At 52.3% G+C, this 14,539-nt stretch overlaps 2 pseudogenes; both read right to left on the bottom strand.

The window, feature by feature from the left end:
- Nucleotides 1-168: 168 nt before the first annotated feature.
- On the bottom strand, nt 169-5,747 carry LOC127028073 (adenosine 5'-monophosphoramidase HINT2-like; annotated as a pseudogene).
- Nucleotides 5,748-7,968: 2,221 nt separating this feature from the next.
- LOC127028074 (adenosine 5'-monophosphoramidase HINT2-like) lies at nt 7,969-13,570 on the bottom strand (annotated as a pseudogene).
- Nucleotides 13,571-14,539: the final 969 nt, after the last annotated feature.

The raw sequence follows: 14,539 nt of genomic DNA on the forward strand, positions 1-14,539 counted from the left end.
AGGAGACTGCTAAGCGGTTCCAGCATCACGCTTCAAATGACTGGGCAAATCATTATCTCTCTCTAGAACACTGTTAACAGACTGAAACATTCCACATACTTACACTCCGGGGAGACACCGTTTTAACTTGCAGAACTATTTCCCTCAGTGAGACACACAAGACAGAGATGATATCCCCATGCTAAATCTTTATTGTGCAACTGCTGCTCAAAGCTTTTATTACCTTCCACAGACACACGTCACAGAAAATTAGACATCAACAGTGGCTAGACTGACGGGCAACAGACGAAATCCATTCAGTGGCGATTTGTACACGTGCAGCAACTCTTGCGGTGCAAAAATCTTAGCCAGGCGGCCAGCCCAACTGACAGCCACCCAGAAAACGTAGATGTACGTGACAGACAGACTGCCCACCCTCGGGCCCTTCATCCGCAACCATCCGGAATCCATTGGTCAGGCCCAGGTGAGCAGCACGCTTCTTGCCAACAATCATTAAATGCCCAAGAAGCTGGAGAAGGAAGTACAAAACCATAAATAACTAAAATAAAAAGCCACACACAAAGAGGGGAGAGGGCAGGAAGGGAAGGAATGAGAGCAGAGAACCACCCAGAGAAACCAGGTAGCCAATTCCTAGCAATTCAACCATTGCGCTTCAAATGACCGTCTGTCCGCCCGCCCGCAACTGACATTTTCCAAGCAAAGCTACAAAGACCGATTCTGCACACTATAGGGGAAAAGAAGAGCCATGCAATTTTTTTCAAGCTAGACAGTAACGGACTACAAAACAGCCACAGAAGCTAAGTTTGTCTCCGGGTTAAAGCCCCCACTATATCTTCAGGCAACATAAGCAATTCGGGTGGAAAATAAACTTTAGGCTGCTTTTGCGTGGGTTTACAAAGTCTTTGAACTTGACTTGCATAGCTGAAAGTGAAGCATCCAGCACCTCTCAACCAGCTTTGCCCTTCCTCACCCCCGACCTGCCAAAAACCCCAAGCCCTCTTCTCCGTATTAGAAGAAGTACTACCACTCTTACTCTAAACCGTGACAATAGGCATCAGACTGCGCTCCAAAACAACACTGCATTTTGCACCAGAAGTACATACCCAGGGATGAGCATTGCTTTATATCACTACTTTTAGTCAAAAAGCTCAACTCCATTACAAGCTAGAGGCAAAAGATTATAGCGCCAGAAAACCCAAAACAGCCTACTGTGCCCCATCAAGAGGAAAAGGGGGGATGGGAAAGAGTCTAGTAAATTAGGAACTAATTACAGGTACAGTTTAGCGTACAGAAAGCTTCCACAGTACTTACAGATTCACCAGAATCTTCCGCTTCAGATAACCTGATAATTGGCTCCTTAGGCATGACTAGGAAAAGCGTCGGAGCTTGGGGTGAAAGATCACGGAACGCAAGGCACTGGAGGAAGAGTAAACAGTTAAAACGTAATTGGCTTCAGAGAAAGGTAATAGCTTAAGCAAATCAATATGCCCCACTGAACTCGTACAGAAGCAGATTACCAGATACCCCAAACACAAGCCGAAACGCTGATTTTTCTTACGTGATATTAATACTTTCTATACACAAAATACAACGTATTTACAGAGCCCCTCCAGAAGTGGGATTCAGCATGTAAGATGATGGGGGCAAGGAGACGGGCCAGTACTTCAGATTAGCGACCTCCAGTATGGTTTCATTTGGGTTGATCGTTTCCTAAGCAGTTTTTCTATTCGATGTGGTCCACACAGAGGCAGGAGACAAATGGCTTAACTGAATCAGCAAAGAATTTAGTGAAGTGGAAGATCAGCGGCCATTCGTTTTCCACGGTACAGGGAGCTCAAGTACTGAACAAAAGCATAATCACAGGAAGCCTGCAAGTGCATAGTACGAGTCTGGCTTCTAGATTGCACATAAACCCTGCCTTCAAAAGCAGAAGACATCCCTAACTGTTAATCTTCAGCATTTTAATAACAAAATTACACGGGATACTAACTTAAAGTTAACATCGTGTAGGTAACGGCTGCATTTTTTTCCCCACAGTCTAAGCAGCTCGCTCTAGTTCCTAGCGCCTTGTGGTGCGCCAGCATCCGTGAACCTTGCAAGCATGCTGTTTATCACGGTCCCACTTCACCACAGAAACAAGATCTGGGAAGCTTTTGCAGCCTGCAGGATGACCGGGTTCTCGATTTTTTTATTTTATTTTATTTTTTTTTAAGAAAAATAAGAAAAGCTGTAATTCTTTGCTTTAATAATCCAGTTTGGGGGTTCAGAACTAAAGCCTAGCACAGCAGGGCTGTGAAATCTCTATAATGCTATGACGAGGCACATCAAGACCTGCATTCCTCCTATGCAGAACTAACTCATTACAGTCACTACTCAGACGTTCGCTGTTTACATACATACACACACACGGAATCCCCGAGGAGATTGACTGCGTGTGCTTAATCTAAGGTTTCAAGACTATCATCCTACACGAGGCAGGACCACTCCCATCCCTCGGCAGCAAACTTTGCACGACTTGCAGCGCCAAAGGGATATCGCGCGGCAAACGTCTGCGGCTGCCACCAAGTGCGTTACCGTCAGAGGCCCTCCTCTACGCACGCACGCGCACACACGACACAGTGGGGCTGGGAACCGAGGCGAGCCGGACAGCACCAGCAACCCAGTACGCGCCGCGGCAGCCGGGGGAGGGGGGCACCGAAGAAGCGCGATGTTCTAGGGATGGTGCAGTAGAGAGCGCCACAACCCAGAGAGGCCCCGTCCGTCCCCCGTCCCTCCACTCACCCGCAGCAACGCCGCCACCCGCCCTGCCGCGCTCCCGGGCACCGCGCAACGGGTCCTCGGCTCAGGGTGCCTGCGAGCGCCGGGGGACGGAGGGGACGGGGGGAAGGGAAGAGGAACCGCGCACAGAGCAAAGCCGCGGCTACCCCCTCGTCCTCGTAGATGACGTTGGCGGGGAAGCGCCTTGCCGATGACCTTTCCGAAGACAGTAGTGGCGCCACCGGGCCAGGCGGCCCGCGCCCCAATAATCTCGTCAGCCACGACAAGGCCCGTTGTCGCCCCCGCGCTTCCTCCACTCGGCCAGGCCCTCCGCGGCGCCCGTTGGGCCGCCAGATCGCCGCCGGCCGATCCCGCGTCTCGATTGGCTGTCTCGTCTGTCGTTTTCGCTTGTCCCCGCCCCCTTGGCGGGTCCGCCCTCGTCGACGTGGTGCTTACCGGGGCTCAGGGAGTTTGCGTGCCCTCGGGGCGCGGAGGGATCCGACCTGGGGGTGGAGGGAGAAGACGTTGGGCGAGTCCGCGGAGGGATCTGCGTGCCGTGTAGTGCTGCGACCCTGTGGGCGGGCAACGAGGTCTCAGGAGAGGCTGTTGTAGCTAGAAGTACTATTTCTTGTTATTTATTAACGCGTCAAGTCCACCCATGACGTGCTTGTGGCTTTTTGGTGCTGCTCCCTCCAGTCAAATGACTGCTTTTGCCAGGGCAGGGCAGGCCTTAACTTTTCAGAACGTTTCGCAGAACCAACAGAAGTTCCTCAAAATTGTTCCCTGAAAGCCCCGCTTCAATTGCAGACGTTTCTAAGCTGCACGCCTCCTGGCAGAAAATAAAAATACAAAGCGTGTGTTCAGCACTGGTGGCTTGAGGGCTGGAGGGCAGATCAAGATAGGATTTGCGCTAAGCTGGGTAGGAGGCTTTTAGAAAAATAGGCAGTGCCCCCAAAGCTGCCCAAGGGTGGTCTGTGGTGCCCTGCACCCCCGGGGACAGTGAGCAATTTGATTGGTCTACACAACTGTATTGTAACTTATATAAACCCTGCTTTCCTCTATATCGGGCTAAGGATCTCCTTAGCCTTCTTTGCGGCAAGGGCACATTGTCGGCTCATGCTCAACTTGGTGTCCACCAGGAGCCCCCCACGTCCTTTTCTGCAAAGCTGCTTTCCAGCCAGTCAGCCTCCAGCATATACTGGGGCATGGGGCTGTTCCTCCCCAGGTGCAGGACTTGTGTATGTTCAGGTTCCTCAGGTGGTCTCGAACCAGATCGTTTCCTACAATGGGAGGGACTTTGTTCCCCCAGTCCCTGCCTTGAGGTTCAGGGACTTGAGAGATGTGGGAACAGTGATTGCCAGTGAAAACGGAGGAAAAAAATCGTTGAGTACCTCAGCCTTCTCCATGTCCCTTGTCGCTAGATCTCCTGTCTTCTTTATCGGAGGGGGGTGGGGGTGGGGGTGTACGTTTTCTTTAGTCTTCCTTTTCTGGCCAATGTACCTGTAGAAGCCCTTCTTATGGTTCTTCACATCCCTTGCCAAATTCAGCTCCAGCTGTGCCTTAGCTTTCCTGATCCCATCCCTACACACCCAGGCAGCATCCCTATATTCTTCCCAGGATGCGTGTCCCTGCTTCCACTGCCTATGCATTTCCTTCTTGCGCTTCGGCTCGACCAGAAGGTCCTTACTCAGCCATGCCGGTCTCCTGCCTTCCTTGCCTGATTTCTTACGCATGGGAATCGAGAGCTCTTGTGCTCCAAGAAAAACGTCCTTAAAGAGCTGCCAGCTCCCTTCTGCTCCTTCTGCACAGTGGCTTCCAACTCCTCCTGTTTGTTACCCGTGCATTGGTATAGAGGCACTTCAGTTGGGCTGTCGACCGTGTCACCTTTTTGGAGGATCAAGCCCCAATTCCTCTGTGGCATTTCTCAGGTGTTCCCCTGTTGGTTCCTAACGCATCAGCAGCCCCTGGCTCTTCTCTGTTGCTCAAAACTCCATCCCCTCCCCCTGCTGAGTCTAGTTTAAAGCCCTCCTTGTAAGTCTGGCCAGCTTGTTGGCCAAGACCCTCTTGCCCCGCTTGGTCAGGTGAATCCCATCAGCTCCCAGCAGACCCAGCTTCTCAAAGGTAGATCCATGATCATAGAAGCCAAAACCTTGAGTATGGCACCAGCTACGCAGCCAGGCATTCACCTGTTCAATCCGTCTCCTCCTTCCTGGACCCCTTCCTCTGACTGGGAGGATAGAGGAGAACACCGCCTGTGCTCCTGATCCTTTTCACATTGCTCCGAGGGACATATAGTCTCTTGGGAGGGTTCTAAGTTGCCTCGTCAGACCCTACACGGAATAGTAGGAGCGGATGATAATCTGTAGGGGTCACCAGGCTCGGCAGCCTCTCAGTGACGCCACGAATGCGAGCTCCTGGTAGGCAGCAGACTTCTCTAGAGAAATCGTCTGGACGGCAAATGGGTGCTTCGGTGCCTCTCAGTAGGGAATCTCCAATTACTAATACGTTACGTGCTTTTCTGGTGGCACTGCTTCTAATGCGGGTGGGTGGTTGGGTCAGCTTTGCACGGTTGGCTTGTCCTGGATCCTGTCCGTTACTCACGTGCTCTTCAGTCTCCAAGCCCAGAGCATCCTGTCTGTTATGTAGGGACACCTCAGGAGATGGGGGAGGGTTCTTCCTTCTACCCCGAGCACAGACAAGCGTCCGGTCTCCTTCATCTCATGAGTTACTTGTGTCAGTCAGCTCGAGGTTGGATTCAGGCTTACCTTCCTCTTGCGCAGCCTTAAGGCAGGCTGTCGCTCAGCCTGGGACGGCGTACAATACCACGCATCAATCTCCTGCTCGCGTTCCCGGATACTGTGCTGCCTGTCGAGCTCCTCTTGTAACATAGTTACTTGTCCAAGGAGATCTTCCAGCTGGGCACGCCTGCAGCTGTGACATCCACCGCTGCCTTCGGGTGCTAGGGGGACTTCCAGGTACTGGAGCTCCATGCAGCCCGAGGTCTAGACAGCTATATCGGTCCTTGGGAGGTCTGTTTGGGGGGAGACGTCAGCATAGGTAGGCTGTAGTGCTTCCGTTTGGGTTGCAGCCACAGCCTTGCAGTTGTGGCAGGTGGACACCATTTTCTTTCAGCAGGTCACCCCGAAGTCCCAGGACAGAAGAGAAAGGGCGGCAGGTACCGGCAGGGGGGGAAGGGAGAGAAGGGGCCGCTGCAGTCCCACAGCCTTTTCCATGTCCTGTGTCACCAGGTCCCCCCGCCTCATTCAGCAGAGGGCCCACATTTTCCATAGCCTTCCTTTTGTCACCTATGTACTTATAGAAGCCCTTCTTGTTGTCTTTGACATCCCTTGCCAGATTCAATTCCAGTTGGGAATTCCAGCTTTCCTAACCTCAGCCCTGCATGCTCGGACACCGTCTCCGTATTCCTCCCAGGTTACCCGTCCTTGCTTCCACCCTCTGCAGGCTTCTGAGCCCCTCCTTGTCGGTCAGTAGGAGGTCCAGCAGAGCACCTCTCCTCGTTGGCACCTCTATCACTTGGGTGAGGAAGTTGTCGTCGATGCGCTCCAGGAACCTCCTAGATTGCTTATGCCCTGCTGTGTTGTCCCTCCAGCAGATATCGGGGTGGTTGAAGTCCCCCGTGAGGACCAGGGCCTGCAAACGCCAGGCTGCTCCTATCTGTCTGTAGAGGGCCTCATCCGCTTGTTCTTCCTGGTCGGGCGGCCTATAGCAGACACCCACTACAATGCCACCCTTACCCGTCTTCTCTTCAAGCCTTACCCATAAGCTCTCAGTTATTTAAGCCTTACTTATTGTCCTTTTACCCTTCACATCCTCAAGGCATTGCCTTCTCTAAGGCTCTGTTTTAATCAAGTTTAGCAAGACCAAGCTCACATCTACTCCACGACCTCTTTATAGCTGTTCCTGGGTTTCCAACACACACACACACACACAGACACACACAGAGCATCCAACAGGCTCTGTACATTTTAATCCCTTTGCACGCAGGAGTTCCAGTTCTTTGTCGCTTTTATTGCCAAGTGAGAAAAAATGGAGTCTAGATCCCTTTTCTCACAAGAACCTCTTATTGCTCAGAAAGAAGGCTTCTTCTCTTGAAATTTCCCCCCCTCAAAGCGACTGGATCCCCAGATACTTCCCAACTTTCCTATCTCCAAAACGTCCCGTTCCTACCCCAGTCACTATCATTCTTCAAACCACCAACCCCCTTCAACTTCTACATGGAGGAACCTGCCTTTTAGGCTTTGTGATGGGTTGACCTTGGCTGGCTGCCAGGGGCCCACCCAGCTGCTCTCTCACTGCCCCTCCTCAACAGGACAGGGGGAGAAAACAGGATGAAAAAGTTCCTTCAGGAAAGAGCCACCTGCCGGATCCACGGGCAGCAGGGAAATACCTGCCCCGGACAGCGTTTTGCCCTTTCTTAAACATGTTTTCACAGGGGCGCCACCAGCTTTGCCGAGTTGCTCAGCTTTGGCCTGCGGTGAGTCCGGTGCCTAGCTGGCTGGAACCAGCTGTGTCCGGCACAGGGCAGACCCTGGCCTCTTCTCACAGAGGCCACCCCTGCAGGCCGCACCTGGAGCACTGTGTCCAGTTCTGGTTCCCACAGTTCAAAAAAAAAGACGCAGACAGACTGGAGAGGGTCCCAAGGAGGGCCACCAAGATGATCAAAGGGCTGGAGAACCTGCCCTATGAGGAAAGACTGAAGGACTTGGGTCTTTTCTCCCTTGGAGAAGAGAAGGCTCAGGGGGGGCCTCATCACAGTATTCCTGTACTTAAAGGGTGGCTACAAAGAGGACGGAGGCTCTCTCTTCACAAGGAGCCACATGGAGAAGACGAGGGGCAACGGGTACAAGTTGCACCAGGAGAGAGGTTTCACCTCGATACAAGACAGATATTGGGTTTTTTTTTTTACAGTGAGAACAATCATCCACTGGAACAGCCTCCCCAGGGATGTGGTAGAGTCCCCATCGCTGGAGGTTTTCAAGATGCAATTGGACAGGGTGCTAGATAATCCCATCTAGTCTGGTCCAACCTTTTGTGGGAAAGGGAGCCGTCACGCTTCAAATGACTGGGCAAATCATTATCTCTCTCTAGAACACTGTTAACAGACTGAAACATTCCACATACTTACACTCCGGGGAGACACCGTTTTAACTTGCAGAACTATTTCCCTCAGCGAGACACACAAGACAGAGATGATATCCCCATGCTAAATCTTTATTGTGCAACTGCTGCTCAAAGCTTTTATTACCTTCCACAGACACACGTCACAGAAAATTAGACATCAACAGTGGCTAGACTGACGGGCAACAGACGAAATCCATTCAGTGGCGATTTGTACACGTGCAGCAACTCTTGCGGTGCAAAAATCTTAGCCAGGCGGCCAGCCCAACTGACAGCCACCCAGAATACGTAGATGTACGTGACAGACAGACTGCCCACCCTCGGGCCCTTCATCCGCAACCATCCGGAATCCATTGGTCAGGCCCAGGTGAGCAGCACGCTTCTTGCCAACAATCATTAAATGCCCAAGAAGCTGGAGAAGGAAGTACAAAACCATAAATAACTAAAATAAAAAGCCACACACAAAGAGGGGAGAGGGCAGGAAGGGAAGGAATGAGAGCAGAGAACCACCCAGAGAAACCAGGTAGCCAATTCCTAGCAATTCAACCATTGCGCTTCAAATGACCGTCTGTCCGCCCGCCCGCAACTGACATTTTCCAAGCAAAGCTACAAAGACCGATTCTGCACACTATAGGGGAAAAGAAGAGCCATGCAATTTTTTTCAAGCTAGACAGTAACGGACTACAAAACAGCCACAGACGCTAAGTTTGTCTCCGGGTTAAAGCCCCCACTATATCTTCAGGCAACATAAGCAATTCGGGTGGAAAATAAACTTTAGGCTGCTTTTGCGTGGGTTTACAAAGTCTTTGAACTTGACTTGCATAGCTGAAAGTGAAGCATCCAGCACCTCTCAACCAGCTTTGCCCTTCCTCACCCCCGACCTGCCAAAAACCCCAAGCCCTCTTCTCCGTATTAGAAGAAGTACTACCACTCTTACTCTAAACCGTGACAATAGGCATCAGACTGCGCTCCAAAACAACACTGCATTTTGCACCAGAAGTACATACCCAGGGATGAGCATTGCTTTATATCACTACTTTTAGTCAAAAAGCTCAACTCCATTACAAGCTAGAGGCAAAAGATTATAGCGCCAGAAAACCCAAAACAGCCTACTGTGCCCCATCAAGAGGAAAAGGGGGGATGGGAAAGAGTCTAGTAAATTAGGAACTAATTACAGGTACAGTTTAGCATACAGAAAGCTTCCACAGTACTTACAGATTCACCAGAATCTTCCGCTTCAGATAACCTGATAATTGGCTCCTTAGGCATGACTAGGAAAAGCGTCGGAGCTTGGGGTGAAAGATCACGGAACGCAAGGCACTGGAGGAAGAGTAAACAGTTAAAACGTAATTGGCTTCAGAGAAAGGTAATAGCTTAAGCAAATCAATATGCCCCACTGAACTCGTACAGAAGCAGATTACCAGATACCCCAAACACAAGCCGAAACGCTGATTTTTCTTACGTGATATTAATACTTTCTATACACAAAATACAACGTATTTACAGAGCCCCCTCCAGAAGTGGGATTCAGCATGTAAGATGATGGGGGCAAGGAGACGGGCCAGTACTTCAGATTAGCGACCTCCAGTATGGTTTCATTTGGGTTGATCGTTTCCTAAGCAGTTTTTCTATTCGATGTGGTCCACACAGAGGCAGGAGACAAATGGCTTAACTGAATCAGCAAAGAATTTAGTGAAGTGGAAGATCAGCGGCCATTCGTTTTCCACGGTACAGGGAGCTCAAGTATTGAACAAAAGCATAATCACAGGAAGCCTGCAAGTGCATAGTACGAGTCTGGCTTCTAGATTGCACATAAACCCTGCCTTCAAAAGCAGAAGACATCCCTAACTGTTAATCTTCAGCATTTTAATAACAAAATTACACGGGATACTAACTTAAAGTTAACATCGTGTAGGTAACGGCTGCATTTTTTTCCCCACAGTCTAAGCAGCTCGCTCTAGTTCCTAGCGCCTTGTGGTGCGCCAGCGTCCGTGAACCTTGCAAGCATGCTGTTATCACGGTCCCACTTCACCACAGAAACAAGATCTGGGAAGCTTTTGCAGCCTGCAGGATGACCGGGTTCTCGATTTTTTTTTTTTTTTTTTTTTTTTTTTTTTAAGAAAAATAAGAAAAGCTGTAATTCTTTGCTTTAATAATCCAGTTTGGGGGTTCAGAACTAAAGCCTAGCACAGCAGGGCTGTGAAATCTCTATAATGCTATGACAAAGCACATCAAGACCTGCATTCCTCCTATGCAGAACTAACTCATTACGGTCACTACTCAGACGTTCGCTGTTTACATACATACACACACACCCACACACACCCCCCCCTGGAATCCCCGAGGAGATTGACTGCGTGTGCTTAATCTAAGGTTTCAAGACTATCATCCTACACGAGGTAGGACCACTCCCATCCCTCGGCAGCAAACTTTGCACGACTTGCAGCGCCAAAGGGATATGGCGCGGCAAACGTCTGCGGCTGCCACCAAGTGCGTTACCGTCAGAGGCCCTCCTCTACGCACGCACGCACGCGCACACACGACACAGTGGGGCTGGGAACCGAGGCGAGCCGGACAGCACCAGCAACCCAGTACGCGCCGCGGCAGCCGGGGGAGGGGGGCACCGAAGAAGCGCGATGTTTTAGGGATGGTGCAGTAGAGAGCGCCACAACCCAGAGAGGCCCCGTCCGTCCCCCGTCCCTCCACCCACCCGCAGCAACGCCGCCACCCGCCCTGCCGCGCTCCCGGGCACCGCGCAACGGGTCCTCGGCTCAGGGTGCCTGCGAGCGCCGGGGGACGGAGGGGACGGGGGGAAGGGAAGAGGAACCGCGCACAGAACAAAGCCGCGGCTACCCCCTCGTCCTCGTAGATGACGTTGGCGGGGAAGCGCCTTGCCGATGACCTTTCCGAAGACAGTAGTGGCGCCACCGGGCCGGGCGGCCCGCGCCCCAATAATCTCGTCAGCCACGACAAGGCCCGTTGTCGCCCCCGCGCTTCCTCCACTCGGCCAGGCCCTCCGCGGCGCCCGTTGGGCCGCCAGATCGCCGCCGGCCGATCCCGCGTCTCGATTGGCTGTCTCGTCTGTCGTTTTCGCTTGTCCCCGCCCCTTGGCGGGTCCGCCCTCGTCGACGTGGTGCTTACCGGGGCTCAGGGAGTTTGCGTGCCCTCGGGGCGCGGAGGGATCCGACCTGGGGGTGGAGGGAGAAGACGTTGGGCGAGTCCGCGGAGGGATCTGCGTGCCGTGTAGTGCTGCGACCCTGTGGGCGGGCAACGAGGTCTCAGGAGAGGCTGTTGTAGCTAGAAGTACTATTTCTTGTTATTTATTAACGCGTCAAGTCCACCCATGACGTGCTTGTGGCTTTTTGGTGCTGCTCCCTCCAGTCAAATGACTGCTTTTGCCAGGGCAGGGCAGGCCTTAACTTTTCAGAACGTTTCGCAGAACCAACAGAAGTTCCTCAAAATTGTTCCCTGAAAGCCCCGCTTCAATTGCAGACGTTTCTAAGCTGCACGCCTCCTGGCAGAAAATAAAAATACAAAGCGTGTGTTCAGCACTGGTGGCTTGAGGGCTGGAGGGCAGATCAAGATAGGATTTGCGCTAAGCTGGGTAGGAGGCTTTTAGAAAAATAGGCAGTGCCCCCAAAGCTGCCCAAGGGTGGTCTGTGGTGCCCTGCACCCCCGGGGACAGTGAGCAATTTGATTGGTCTACACAACTGTATTGTAACTTATATAAACCCTGCTTTCCTCTATATCGGGCTAAGGATCTCCTTAGCCTTCTTTGCGGCAAGGGCACATTGTCGGCTCATGCTCAACTTGGTGTCCACCAGGAGCCCCCCACGTCCTTTTCTGCAAAGCTGCTTTCCAGCCAGTCAGCCTCCAGCATATACTGGGGCATGGGGCTGTTCCTCCCCAGGTGCAGGACTTGTGTATGTTCAGGTTCCTCAGGTGGTCTCGAACCGGATCGTTTCCTACAATGGGAGGGACTTTGTTCCCCCAGTCCCTGCCTTGAGGTTCAGGGACTTGAGAGATGTGGGAACAGTGATTGCCAGTGAAAACGGAGGAAAAAAATCGTTGAGTACCTCAGCCTTCTCCATGTCCCTTGTCGCTAGATCTCCTGTCTTCTTTATCGGAGGGGGGTGGGGGTGGGGGTGTACGTTTTCTTTAGTCTTCCTTTTCTGACCAACGCACCTGTAGAAGCCCTTCTTATGGTTCTTCACATCCCTTGCCAAATTCAGCTCCAGCTGTGCCTTAGCTTTCCTGATCCCATCCTTACACACCCAGGCAGCATCCCTATATTCTTCCCAGGATGCGTGTCCCTGCTTCCACTGCCTATGCATTTCCTTCTTGCGCTTCGGCTCGACCAGAAGGTCCTTACTCAGCCATGCCAGTCTCCTGCCTTCCTTGCCTGATTTCTTACGCATGGGAATCGAGAGCTCTTGTGCTCCAAGAAAAACGTCCTTAAAGAGCTGCCAGCTCCCTTCTGCTCCTTCTGCACAGTGGCTTCCAACTCCTCCTGTTTGTTACCCGTGCATTGGTATAGAGGCACTTCAGTTGGGCTGTCGACCGTGTCACCTTTTTGGAGGATCAAGCCCCAATTCCTCTGTGGCATTTCTCAGGTGTTCCCCTGTTGGTTCCTAACGCATCAGCAGCCCCTGGCTCTTCTCTGTTGCTCAAAACTCCATCCCCTCCCCTGCTGAGTCTAGTTTAAAGCCCTCCTTGTAAGTCTGGCCAGCTTGTTGGCCAAGACCCTCTTGCCCCGCTTGGTCAGGTGAATCCCATCAGCTCCCAGCAGACCCAGCTTCTCAAAGGTAGATCCATGATCATAGAAGCCAAAACCTTGAGTATGGCACCAGCTACGCAGCCAGGCATTCACCTGTTCAATCCGTCTCCTCCTTCCTGGACCCCTTCCTCTGACTGGGAGGATAGAGGAGAACACCGCCTGTGCTCCTGATCCTTTTCACATTGCTCCGAGGGACATATAGTCTCTTGGGAGGGTTCTAAGTTGCCTCGTCAGACCCTACACGGAATAGTAGGAGCGGATGATAATCTGTAGGGGTCACCAGGCTCGGCAGCCTCTCAGTGACGCCACGAATGCGAGCTCCTGGTAGGCAGCAGACTTCTCTAGAGAAATCGTCTGGACGGCAAATGGGTGCTTCGGTGCCTCTCAGTAGGGAATCTCCAATTACTAATACGTTACGTGCTTTTCTGGTGGCACTGCTTCTAATGCGGGTGGGTGGTTGGGTCAGCTTTGCACGGTTGGCTTGTCCTGGATCCTGTCCGTTACTCACGTGCTCTTCAGTCTCCAAGCCCAGAGCATCCTGTCTGTTATGTAGGGACACCTCAGGAGACGGGGGAGGGTTCTTCCTTCTACCCCGAGCACAGACAAGCGTCCGGTCTCCTTCATCTCATGAGTTACTTGTGTCAGTCAGCTCGAGGTTGGATTCAGGCTTACCTTCCTCTTGCGCAGCCTTAAGGCAGGCTGTCGCTCAGCCTGGGACGGCGTACAATACCACGCATCAATCTCCTGCTCGCGTTCCCGGATACTGTGCTGCCTGTCGAGCTCCTCTTGTAACATAGTTACTTGTCCAAGGAGATCTTCCAGCTGGGCACGCCTGCAGCTGTGACATCCACCGCTGCCTTCGGGTGCTAGGGGGACTTCCAGGTACTGGAGCTCCATGCAGCCCGAGGTCTAGACAGCTATATCGGTCCTTGGGAGGTCTGTTTGGGGGGAGACGTCAGCATAGGTAGGCTGTAGTGCTTCCGTTTGGGTTGCAGCCACAGCCTTGCAGTTGTGGCAGGTGGACACCATTTTCTTTCAGCAGGTCACCCCGAAGTCCCAGGACAGAAGAGAAAGGGCGGCAGGTACCGGCAGGGGGGGAAGGGAGAGAAGGGGCCGCTGCAGTCCCACAGCCTTTTCCATGTCCTGTGTCACCAGGTCCCCCGCCTCATTCAGCAGAGGGCCCACATTTTCCATAGCCTTCCTTTTGTCACCTATGTACTTATAGAAGCCCTTCTTGTTGTCTTTGACATCCCTTGCCAGATTCAATTCCAGTTGGGAATTCCAGCTTTCCTAACCTCAGCCCTGCATGCTCGGACAACGTCTCCGTATTCCTCCCAGGTTACCCGTCCTTGCTTCCACCCTCTGCAGGCTTCTGAGCCCCTCCTTGTCGGTCAGTAGGAGGTCCAGCAGAGCACCTCTCCTCGTTGGCACCTCTATCACTTGGGTGAGGAAGTTGTCGTCGATGCGCTCCAGGAACCTCCTAGATTGCTTATGCCCTGCTGTGTTGTCCCTCCAGCAGATATCGGGGTGGTTGAAGTCCCCCGTGAGGACCAGGGCCTGCAAACGCCAGGCTGCTCCTATCTGTCTGTAGAGGGCCTCATCCGCTTGTTCTTCCTGGTCGGGCGGCCTATAGCAGACACCCACTACAATGCCACCCTTACCCGTCTTCTCTTCAAGCCTTACCCATAAGCTCTCAGTTATTTAAGCCTTACTTATTGTCCTTTTACCCTTCACATCCTCAAGGCATTGCCTTCTCTAAGGCTCTGTTTTAATCAAGTTTAGCAAGACCAAGCTCACATCTACTCCACGACCTCTTTATAGCTGTTCCTGGGTTTCCAACACACACACACACACAGACACACACAG

The sequence above is a fragment of the Gymnogyps californianus genome, unplaced genomic scaffold, assembly GCF_018139145.2.
Source record: "Gymnogyps californianus isolate 813 unplaced genomic scaffold, ASM1813914v2 HiC_scaffold_173, whole genome shotgun sequence".
In the NCBI taxonomy this organism is placed as follows: domain Eukaryota; kingdom Metazoa; phylum Chordata; class Aves; order Accipitriformes; family Cathartidae; genus Gymnogyps; species Gymnogyps californianus.